Below are 12,139 nucleotides of genomic sequence, written 5' to 3' on the forward strand. Positions count from 1 at the left end.
TACAAATCTCAAATTACTAATGGATAGAGAAGAGGTACGATTTTGACGTTTGGCATAAATCTTTCTTTTTTACACTTGCATTATTCTATGTGTAGAAAACGTTCAGTTATCCAGTTTCAGAAATCCAAGACTAGCCTAAACACTTTTTTTAAAAAAAAAAGCATAAAACTTTATCTGGACTTTTTCAACATGGTATATGTCAAGGAATCAAACTAAGTGATAAAAGCAGAAAAGGGAAACTCTGTATCACTGAATATTTATGTTGGCAAGAGCTAACAATTTTATAAAAGCAAAACAAACATGGAGACAGTTCATTTAGAAAGAAAGAAAGAAAGAAAGAAAGAAAGAAAGAAAGAAAGAAAGAAAGAAAGAAAGAGGCTTCACCCCGTTACATTCCTTGAAATCATATAAATCAGTATTGATATCTCTAATGCTTCAAGCTAGAAGATACAAATGCACTTTTAACCACAGACATTTGATGGCCCTGTGTCAAGGAAGTTTACTGTTGTTGCAGCACCTAATCATCATAAAAATTTCCTGTGAAATAATTATCCCTAAAACAATCAAGACAATGTATTTCAATAAAAGAGAGGATCGATTTCACAACAAACACTTGATTTATCTGTATTGATTAGAGAGGATCCAGTGTAATTTTAGTGAATTATGTCTGCCTTTCATTTCCCAGCAGAAATTTTTCTTGTGATGATCAAAAGACAGATCACAAACTACTACAAGATCTTTTGTGTGCTACCTACATAATATCAAGCTAATTACCTTTCAAAGAAACATTGATGTGCAAATGGACAAAGAATAATTTCTTCTTTATGCTTGGTACCTTGCTGCAAATTCATAGGACTGAGCTTACAGCACTTACCTAAGAGCCTGATGTCATCTTCTCAATTCATTAATACAGAAAATCAGGACTGCACTAAGAGTCGGTGTTAAAGGAACAAATCCAAGATGATCTTAGGAGAGAAGAATTAGAAAGATTAAGAAAGTAATATGATTTTTCTTCTTAAAGAGGGGTAATTTCAAGAGAATAGTTAACTCTGTAATGCCTGAAACTTTTTAAATAGCAAAAAAATGAAGACTGACTGAATTAGACAGCTATAAAGACAATCCAGTGGTGCTGAATTTTTGATATCGTTGCTAGTACGTGATAACTGAGGGCTAATTGGAACTAAAAAGGCTAGTTATTTTGTCAGACCAAAGTGCATTAGTTCCAGTCAATGTCTTTCTTGTCTTGTGCATTTTTAATCTGCTACAACGGTGATAAAAAAGTCTAACTTTATCTAATAACATCAGGAGAGAACAGATCATCTGGTCATTTTATATTACTCAAAGCATCAGTAATGTAAAAGGTGTCTAATTGCTCATATTTTCATGCAGTGACCAATTAGTATGTTTACTGATATTAAGTATGCACGGCTGGGTATAAATCCACAGGCATCATCTGAATTATCATGAATGCAGCCTTTCATAACCTTTACAGAGGAAAACGACTGAAAACAAAGATTAAATACAATTATTTACTCAATACACCTTATTGTACTTCCAGGGGAAAGTAAGCCCCTTTTTCATATTCTTAGGGAATATGCATTTTCCCACACATTTAAATAATCTTCTTGCTGAATCAAGGAAATCACAATGGTTGTTAAAACCTTGTATGATAAAGGAGCTATGCCTTGGCATTTTATTATTTTGCCTCACATATTCCGATTAATGCATTTGCATTCAAGATGGATTTATTAGCTGTGATCTGCCATATATATATATATATATATATATATATATATATATTCTGTATTCATCTCTCATTTATTTTTGGTGCCTCTGTAAGAATAGTATCCATTTTGTTTATGAGGTTAAGTACTAATATTAACTAATATTAATTAAGATCTCTGAACTAGGGCTAAGAACTAATATTGTAATAAAAAGAGACCGTCAGTCCCCAGAGTGGCTGGGGAAACCCAGCTAGATGGGCAGGGTATAAATATTAAATTATTATTATTATTATTATTATTATTATTATTATTATTATTATTATTATTATTATTATACGGATTGTGATGGGGGAAACAGAAGCTTCCAATTATCCTTTAAAACCAAGCACATAATTTGGCCAAAGCGGGTGGGTTAAACCACAGAGCCTAGGACTTGCTGATCAGAAGGTCAGCGGTTCGAATCCCCGCGACGGGGTGAGCTCCCGCTGCTCGGTCCCTGCTCCTGCCAACCTAGCAGCTCGAAAGCACATCAAAGTGCAAGTAGATAAATAGGTACCACTGTGGTGGGAAGGTATACGGCATTTCCGTGCGCTGCTCTGGTTCGCCAGAAGCGGCTTAGTCATGCTGGCCACATGACCCGGAAGCTGTACGCCGGCTCCCTTGGCCAATAAAGCAAGATGAGCGCCGCAACCCCAGAGTCGGCCACGACTGGACCGAATGGTCAGGGGTCCCTTTACCTTTACCTTTTAAAACACATTTAACAAAGCAATCCAAACTATGGAGTAAATTATGCTGGTGTAACTTACCCTCCAAACTCCATTCAGGAGCGGTACTGCTGCCAGTTGAGCTGGCTCGAACCCAGGAGACAGAAAACAAGCCTTTACACCACCCTTTTTGCCAGTGTAAATTCACTGATTTGCACCAGGTCACATGGGCAAGCTGAAGAGTTTGGAATAGGGTTAGCTCTCCCTGATCTGTCGGCACCACACCCAGGGCACTGGCCAATAACGTTTCCTTTTCAAGACTTACCCTGCCTTTGGCTCTGCCAAGTGAGCCCCTATGGCGATCACACAGGATCCCTGGACGTTTCACCATCTATTGATCCCTGTGCCACCACTTTATGTCTCGCTGCCACCACCCAGGCCCTACCTGGTACAATACTGAGCCCAGTCAGGGTTAAATTGGAACATAAACTTCTGTTTATTTATTGCAATTTAACAAGCGTGTGGTTTCATAAACGGTATCGGTCAATTACAATCATGGGGTGCCTATCCAGACCTATAACTTCCGCTACCTGCTCTCACTCACTAAACCGCCTCTCAGATATTTACTTGTCTTCCTAGCCCCTAACTATTCCTGACTCAGCTTATTTTGCTACACTAACTCAACCTACCCACAAACTCTATCCCAGTTCACTCCCACTCCAACCAACCACCCAACTCCCAACGAACTCCCCCCTTTGCCCCTCCCAGAGCTGGTTTTATAGTCCCTCTGACTCCACCCCCCTGGGTTCTGATAGGTTAAGCTGTTTAACTATTTCTCCTCCAGCACTCTCATAGGTTAACGTCACAGCCCCAACTAAGCCAGGATGGAGATCTTACCCCCAGAGTATCTCCAGCTCAGGTGGAATAAAGGCCAGGCTGGGCCACCCATGAGGTAGGGTGCAGCAACAACCTCAGGAGGCAGGCTCCACGGGGCAGCAGATCCTGATATAGATCATTATTCCTCCCCTCTTGTTCCTGTTGCTGTCCCTTGTTCCTGATGGGGAGGATGCACCATTTAGTGGTAAATCTTGGGTAACCAAAATGTCTTGGGTAGGCCCTGGTTCAGCCAGAGACACTGCCTAGTCCAAACTCCACTTGTCCCAACTGCCCTTGGGTTTGGGTTGCTTCCCAAATCCCATTCACTTCAAGGAGACAAGTTTAAGCACGTGCTTAACTCTCCTAGTCAAATTGGTGGGACTCAAAATTGGCTGGATCATTTCCTAAACGGTTCCCTCCCCCCATTTGTGTATTATCAGATTTTATTATTTTTCATTGCTAACTAAAAAGATGTAAAGGCAGCCTTGGACAGCTGGGGGGGGGGGGGGAGAGAGAGAGAACGTTGTTGACAACAGTGTTACGTTGTTCAGCTCTTTCTTTCTTCTTTTGGTCCAAAGAAAGAAGAAAACTGAATCTGAGCTTAAGAGGGAAGATCATTTCCCTTCGTGTATCTTACTGGATAGCTCAGTTGGTTAGAACATGGTGCTGGTAACGCCAAGGTTGCAGGTTTGATCCTGCAAATTCCTGCAATGCAGGGGGTTGGACTAGATGATCGTCAGGGTCCCTTCCAACTCTACAATTCTATCATTCCACCTTTCTCCAGAGACTGAAAATACAACCCATTGTCTGTGCACAATAATATAGCTCTATTCGTACATGACAACCCACTCTACGCATAAGCTGCTGCTACAGGATTCAAGCTATGGATCTAAACCAGGCATGGCCAAACTTGGCCCTCCAGATGTTTTGGGACTACAACTCCCATCGTCCCTAGCTAACAGGACCAGTGGTCAGGGATGATGGGAATTGTAGTCCCAAAACATCTGGAGGGCCAAGTTTGGCCATGCCTGAGTCACAGAACTGGTTGCACAACTAGATCCCACTAGATTCCAAAACTGCAGCAAGGGACTAAAAAAAATGTTGCTTTGCTCATGGTAGTTCCCCCCCCCCCCGCTGTGTTGGGAGGAGGAGTCTTCAGTTCAGTAGTTACCAGCTCCTAATTCCAGTTTTTGGGAAAGAGCTCCAACCATTAAGGACTCAGGGTCCAAATATTTTCCCAACTTAAGCTGATTGCTACACACACACAAACACTTAAATGATATTTTGTTTCAGAAACTTATTCTATACATAAGTATGTGATTTAAACTATTATATTATGAAAGGCTGTCTTATAAACACACTTACAGTCCTAGTCTGTGCTTTTTTTTCTAAAAAAAAAAAGGTCAGGGGTACTCTCATTTTGACTCAAGAAAATCACCATTTTATTGTTCAAATTAGGAAAAATAAATACAGAAAATGGACATTCACAAAATGTTTAGGGGTCTGCGTACCCCTGCATACCCCCCAGAAAAAAGCACTGGTCCTAGTCACTTGTGAGTCCCACTGACACTAGTGGATTTAGCAGTGTATATCAGTGGTAAGACTGCACCCCAAAAACAGTACATTTAAAAGAAAACACAGTTGAGACCCTTCTAACGTGTTCTACCCCATTGCCTTTCATAATGGCTGCTTACCTGGCCACCTTGGGAGCAACGCTGGGGCTAAGCTGTGGGGATTGGAAACAAAATCAAGATCCTGGGTGGCTTTGATGACAAAATAATATTGTCTAGGAAAGGGCTATTATTATGGTAGCTAGAACAAACCTCATAAACACGACCTCTTCAAAACAGATCTGTGTACCTTTTTTTCCTTTTCTTAAGTTGCCTCTTCCTAAACTAAAATAAAAAGCAGCCACAGATTACTGCTACTTTCTCAAGTTCACTTAAAAGTACAATATATAAGCTTTGTTTTATATAATTAGATTAAAATTGAATCATTACAAGATTTGCATTTTTGTTGCCTAGACTGAAACCTTTTTCTGAAATAGTCAAAGAAGAAAACCAAGCTTTTATCTAGAAAGGGAGTTCTTGAATTTTAATAAACCAATAACAATGTTATTGTTGGACAGGTAATAATTGTCTTCATATAAACTGAAAAATATTGTTTGGGGTGATTAATATACAAAGCTGCATTATGCATTTGGGAGTGTTGATGCATAATTTTTAGTTCTAATGTTATTATGTAATTGAGAGAACATGTTCATTTGCTCTAATAACTACTAAGATGCACTTAATAAAATGAAATGTAATAATACTTGTAATTTAATCTATTCATGGAAGTAATTTTAAAAGTCTACTATTCTCCTTAATGTAGATAACATTCATAATTTATAAAGTGTTGTGATGCCGAATTGACAATGCCATTGTTTTTTCCACTCTGAGATGATTCTGCAGCCTTCATTATCTGCATACCAACCTCAGGATTATCAAGGGCAAACAAAAGATAATTAACACCAGAAATAGGCAAATGCAGAAGCTACTGACTGAGGTTTTTCATTTAATGCAATACCTCAGAAAACCTGGGAAATGGAGTAACTGTTAAAAACCATTTTCCCCAATGCAGAAAAACACTTTTTATGCATATTTAAGTTTGTAGACTTAAAATGATATTTTGGTTCTAAAGATTATTTCTCAAAAGACTAATTGCTATAATCTCTACTTACCACCCGCATTATGCGAGTAGAAAAAAAAGAAAGTATTATTCAAAATAGAGAATTTCAATGCTTTACACTGGACTATTGTCTACAGTAGCAGACTCATAGTAAGGACACCTGTGCTCTATATATTTACACATTTGCCCCCTGACTTTTGAAATTATATTTGTTTTTGGGTGCCTCATTTTCCATGAGGACAAACAGGCCGAACAGAAGAACCTGTAAAGAGTGGTGAGTTCTTGAGTTAAAGCTTATATGAGTGCATGTGGGGGGGTTTTCTCATCTATTGGCACTAGGCAATAAAATAAAATAAACAGAAACATGGAAATTCTAAATCTTACTAATTTATTTGGGGACAAAGTTAAATAAAAACTTGACAGAACTTAGTTCCTCAGTTATGGGCTATGACCTAGAAAGCCTCATGAAGTAATTGGGACAAGGATAAAGATTTGGAAGCGCTTTGTGCTTTACACCATCTTCAATTGCAACTTGACTAATACAGGTAGTATTACCTGTATTTCACATGGGGGTTCCATTCCTGGCCCTCCGAAGAGCCTCGTCCCATTTCGTCCCACCCTCTTCCAGGACATACACGTCACAATTGCATGTCAACTGTACTCGCTTGCATGAGTAATTCCTTATTGTAGTACCTTGTTTACTCCTGCTCTGGACTGCATTATATCGCTTGAGCTGCTCTGGATAGAGAATTGCAAATTGTCTTGGATGGCATTTCACTCCCCGTAAGATAGAAAGTTCACCTCTTTGGAGTACTTCTGGATCTGGCACAAACTAGTTAGGGACGCGGGTGGCGCTGTGGGTTAAACCACAGAGCCTAGGACTTGCCGATCAGAAGGTCAGCGGTTCGAATCCCCGCGACGGCGTGAGCTCCCGTTGTTCGGTCCCTGCTCCTGCCAACCTAGCAGTTCAAAAGCACGTCAAAGTGCAAGTAGATAAATAGGTACTTGGTAAACGGCAGGAAGGTAAACGGCGTTTCTGCGCGCTGCTCTGGTTCGCCAGAAGCGGCTTAGTCATGCTGGCCACATGACCTGGAAGCTGTACGCCGGCTCCCTCGGCCAATAAAGCAAGATGAGCGCCGCAACCCCGGAGTCAGTCACGACCGGACCTAATGGTCAGGGGTCCCTTTACCTTTTTAATGAGCAGCTGGGGCCACAAGAACATTCATCAGCTTAATCTGATATGCCAGTTTGTTTCTTTATAAAGTTTGTGGAGCTCTTTTCACCACTGCTGTGGACCCAAAGCAGTTTCTAACACAAGATAAACACCACGGGGCGCTTAAAACAAAACGGCAGCTAAGACACAAATTAGCAGCAGCAGAATAATAATAATACATAGAATCCTGCATTACACAGCAGGCTCAGCCAAACCCTCCGAAAGCCTGGAAAAACAGATGTTTTAATTAAGCAACAGAGGCTCACCAGTGATGTCGCCATCTGTGCCTCACCTAGACAGAGCGGACCTTGCCAGTTGCCAGTCTTCTAGTGAGACCCAGACTGGACTACTGCAACATGTTGTGTGTGAGGCAGCCTTTAACAATCATTCGGAAATTGTTTATACCTTCAGCTGGTACACAAGGCAGACTTCTGTTAAGCAAACAGAAGATATTGCACCAGGTTAGTACCAGTTGTTTCTGGACCCAATTTAAAGCGCTGATTATGAAAGCTTGGGACCAGGTTAATTAAAGCACCATCTACACCTGTACAAAACTGAATATTAAGGTATGTATTTGAACCCCTGTCGAGATGCCTGCCAGCACAGGAAACTGAACTGGCAAAAACAAAGCCCATGGTGGCCCAACAATCGTGAAATACAATCTCTAGAGATATTAAGATGGCCCCAGTCTTGGATATTCTCAAACAGGCCTTTTTACATTGACTTACAGCCACTCTGGCTGGGGATCTGATAGTGTGCTCTGGATCTGGTGGCTGTACTTTTTAATGTTGGACTGCACTTGGTTGTTAATTTTAATAATATGGGGATACACTGAAATGACTGAGATGGTATTAAATCATATTCATTGTACTTTATTGTCGTACTTTGATATAAGAGCCTTTGGAAGAATTTTATTATTGAAGGGTGGTATAGCAATTGAATGAACAAATGTATGTTTTGAAATTGATTGAAGTGAATGACGACAAAATATAACAATTATTTGCATAAAATATATATTTGGGCCAGTGAAACATCACAGACAAATCAGAACCAGTTAATTGACCATATATAACATGGATTTTTTAGGAGGGACGCGGGTGGTGCTGTGAGTAAAACCTCAGTGCCTAGGACTTGCCGATCGTCAGGTCGGCAGTTCGAATCCCCGTGGCGGGGTGCGCTCCCGTCGTTCGGTCCCAGCGCCTGCCAACCTAGCAGTTCGAAAGCACCCCCGGGTGCAAGTAGATAAATAGGGACCGCTTACTAGCGGGAAGGTAAACGGCGTTCCGTGTGCTGCGCTGGCTCGCCAGATGCAGCTTGTCACGCTGGCCACGTGACCCGGAAGTGTCTTCGGACAGCGCTGGCCCCCGGCCTCTTAAGTGAGATGGGCGCACAACCCCAGAATCGGACACGACTGGCCCGTACGGGCAGGGGTACCTTTACCTTTACCTTTTTTTTAACATGGATTTAAAGGGAACGGAAGCAGAACTCTTAATAGACAAAACAGTTACTGCTTACAGAAGTGATATTAACATTGCTAAGTCAAATATTAAACCACAGCTTCTCAGGCTCAGTTTCCGGATTGTAACATGAATAGTAGTGGCTCCTTGCCGAACTTGTTTTGAGCTAGCGAGGTTAGGTAATACTGTATAAAACAGTAATATTGTATATAGAACCCGCAATTCACAAGATCATGTATATGAAGTTATAATGGTTATGAAACAGCAAATATCTGCAAATACTTCCTGCTTCTCTGTGAATAATGGGAACTCTATGTATTTGCTCTTCTCCAAATCCCACCTATCATGGGATAGAGTTGCCAACTGGCCAAGAAAAAAACCAAAGCTGGCCTGTTCCTGAGCCTTTAGAAGCAGCTCGAGGTGCAGAAATCAGCAGGGACAAATAAACATTATCACTTCCTACTACTAGAGCCTCAACAACTGACTTGGTTAGAGCGTGGTACTGATAATGCCAGGGTTGCAGGTTCAATCCCTGTATGGGGCAGCTGCATATTCCTGCATTGCAGGGGGTTGGACTAGATGATCCTCAGGGTTCCTTCCAACTCTACAATTATATTATTCTGTACTGCACTGAAGAGGGCTTGGTTAAAAAGCATTCAACCCTAATCCAAACATAGAAAGACGCAAACTTGAAGCTGTCACAGGGTTCCAAACTTCTGCTCAGAAATCACACTTTTAAACTCACGTGGCCCGTCCTTCTCACTAAAAACTCACTTCAAAATCAAGTTGATCTGTAGGTAACTTTCAGTAACTAGGACTCCCAAGGACTCTCTCTTCCTCCCTAGGACTTCCTCCCACGAAGAACCCCAGATCTGCCCTGTGAGTACTCAATGAAAGTGACATGTTCTGCCCGACTTAAAACCAATGTTGGTGTGCGGACAAAGCTCATAGATATATTAACTATGGCTAGCTGACGAGTGTGGCGCTGTGGTCTAAACCACTGAGCCTCTTGGGCTTCCGATCGGAAGGTCAGCGGTTTGAATCCCCGCGACTGGGTGAGCTCCTGTTGCTCTGTCCCAGCTCCTGCCAACCTAGCAGTTCAAAAGCACACCAGTGCAAGTAGATGAATAGGTACCTCTGCGGCAGGAAGGTAAATGGCACTTCCGTGCACTCTGGTTTCCATCATGGTGTCCCGTTGCGGCAGAAGCAGTTTAGTCATGCTGGCCACATGACTCGGAAAGCTGTCTGTGGACAAACGCAGGCTCCCTCGTCCTGAAGTGAGATGAGCGCCGCAACCCCATAGTCGCCTTTGACTGGTCTTAACCTTCCAGGGGTCATTTACCTTTTTACCTTTAGTAAGAAATGTAATCAGCTCTAGTTAACATACTTCCAAAACATCTCACTTAGCCACACTATGTTATTGTGATGAATGTTGGGTTTCTGTGTACCGTGACTGGATTAAATAAAGGACTCATATCCAGGTGGCTGCCAACCTGCCACAATAAACGAGCCTTTCCACACTTTGCCATCATCCTGAATTTATTAAAAAGCTATTAAAATTACAAACTACCCAACACAGTGCAATCCGGTGTTACGTAATTAAAACATATTGTTGCAGAATTGCTCCAGATGGCTTTGCTGGTTTTAAAGGCTCAAAGTTTATAGCTGCATTGCACTTTAGCGAATATAATGAGTATCACCATGTCCCAGGGCCTCTCAACAATTCTGATAAATTTATTTATTTACAGGGGTTTTTTCCCCCATACTGCTTCCGGCTCAGTGAGATGAAATGCGATACAAAACGAAAAACAATGTTAACGAATTGCAGGCAGCAGGGGATTTAAAGAAGCACCAATTGCCCTTTTGTGGTAAATAGGAAACTGCAAAATAAAAATAAAAAACATTTACATGTTTACATTTAAAAGGTGCAACTGTGAGGAAGTTACAGTACAATAAGCAAAAATATCCTACTTCAAACATCTCCTAAGCTGTTAGGTTCTGGAGCTGAGCATTATCAGAATATCTATCCCTACCTATAAAGATCAAATGTATGATCCCTCAGTGCTGTACATACTTCAGTGGCAGATCCCTCCCTAACATCCCAATCTCCCCTTCTTGGGCAAGGTTCTTAGGCAAGTAGTCATGGACCAGATCCTGGAGCTCTTAGAGGAAACTGATTTCAGCTGGGGTTTAGGCACAGAAACTGCTCTGGATGCCCTGTATGGTGATCTCTTGCTGAGGGAGAGGCAGGGAAAATGTGTCCCTGTAAATTCTCCTCACCCTCTCAGCAGCTTTCAATACCATCAACCATGGTATCCTTCTGCAGTGGCTGTCCGAGTTAGCAGTGGGTGGCTTGGCTCTGTGGTGGTTCTAGTCATATAGGTATCTGTCCAAATAAAACAAATATCATATGACAAATATGCAAATGTGTGATAGAGAAACCAATTTTGCTTCTATATACTTAATATTATACATTTTTAAAAGCTATTAAAAGATATATTCTAATTTTCACTGGCATTATGAGTTTATCTTTCCACATTTTCACAAGAGCAATTTTGCAGGTTTTTTTGCACATCTTTTAAAGTGTCTGCAGTATGCATGGTTTCATTTTGAAAGCTCACTGTAGACTAGGATTTGCAGAGATTTGTATTAAATAAAAGGGAATACTTAATACTGAGCTATCACAGTGAGCCAAAATAACCTGTGCTCTTCATATCTGAATATTTTAAAGCAGCTCTTACCTTCACAATATATCTCCGATTACATTATTGCTATGGACTCAGATTCTCCATTCATTTGTTTTATCAAGAGCTTTTTTTCCTCTTTTAATACGTATCTTTAAAAGAGAATGGGCCTTAAAAGACCTATTTCATACCCAGGGATTGCTCTTACAGGGATCTCCATAGATATTACATATATGTGTCTACAAGAACACATGTTTGTATTGACAAATGTGTGTATTAAAGAAAGCCATCTGAAGAGTTTGGAGTTCTTCCTTTATTGCTGGTTCCTACAAATCTACACTCCTGTCCTCAGTTATATCACACTATTTATTTATTTTTTATGCTGCTGCTAGCATTCTCTCGGCAGATTCTACTCCTACCCAACAAAATGAGAACAATGTGGAGGTAGATCTGTGCAGCATTTTCAAATTTGCAGTTGTCCCCTTCTCTACTCCCTTCTCTCAGACAAGGGATGTCAGTTGGTTTTGTATCTGATATGTATGAATTTATTCTAGCATCTTTCTTACACCAGAACTGCTCTTTTCAAAAGGCTGGGATTGGTGATGAACTTTTCCTTGTGAGCCACTGACCAATCTGATCAGAGAAGTTGGCCTGAGATCAGCCGCTGGAAAAATGGAAAACAAGCTCATGGGAAGAGCCTGCAGGATCAGGCCAATGCCCCCTCTAGTCCAGCATACTGTTCTCACAGTGGCTAATCAGTTGCCTGCAAGAAACCCACAAACAGGATTCAAACACTTCCCTCTTTTTGTGG

At 41.1% G+C, this 12,139-nt stretch overlaps 1 long non-coding RNA gene across 1 annotated transcript in view; it reads right to left on the minus strand.

Moving 5' to 3' along the window:
- LOC114605504 (uncharacterized) overlaps positions 1-3,804 on the minus strand; it is a 47,871-nt gene extending 44,067 nt beyond the window's left edge. Inside the window, exons 1-2 of the long non-coding RNA XR_003708586.2 lie at positions 3,326-3,804; positions 875-965 (exon numbers count right to left, since the gene is read on the minus strand). This is a non-coding gene — a long non-coding RNA (uncharacterized LOC114605504). The remainder of the gene's footprint in view (positions 1-874; positions 966-3,325) is intronic.
- Between the last annotated feature and the right edge of the window lie 8,335 nt (positions 3,805-12,139).

This window comes from Podarcis muralis, chromosome 10, assembly GCF_964188315.1.
Source record: "Podarcis muralis chromosome 10, rPodMur119.hap1.1, whole genome shotgun sequence".
Taxonomy (NCBI): domain Eukaryota; kingdom Metazoa; phylum Chordata; class Lepidosauria; order Squamata; family Lacertidae; genus Podarcis; species Podarcis muralis.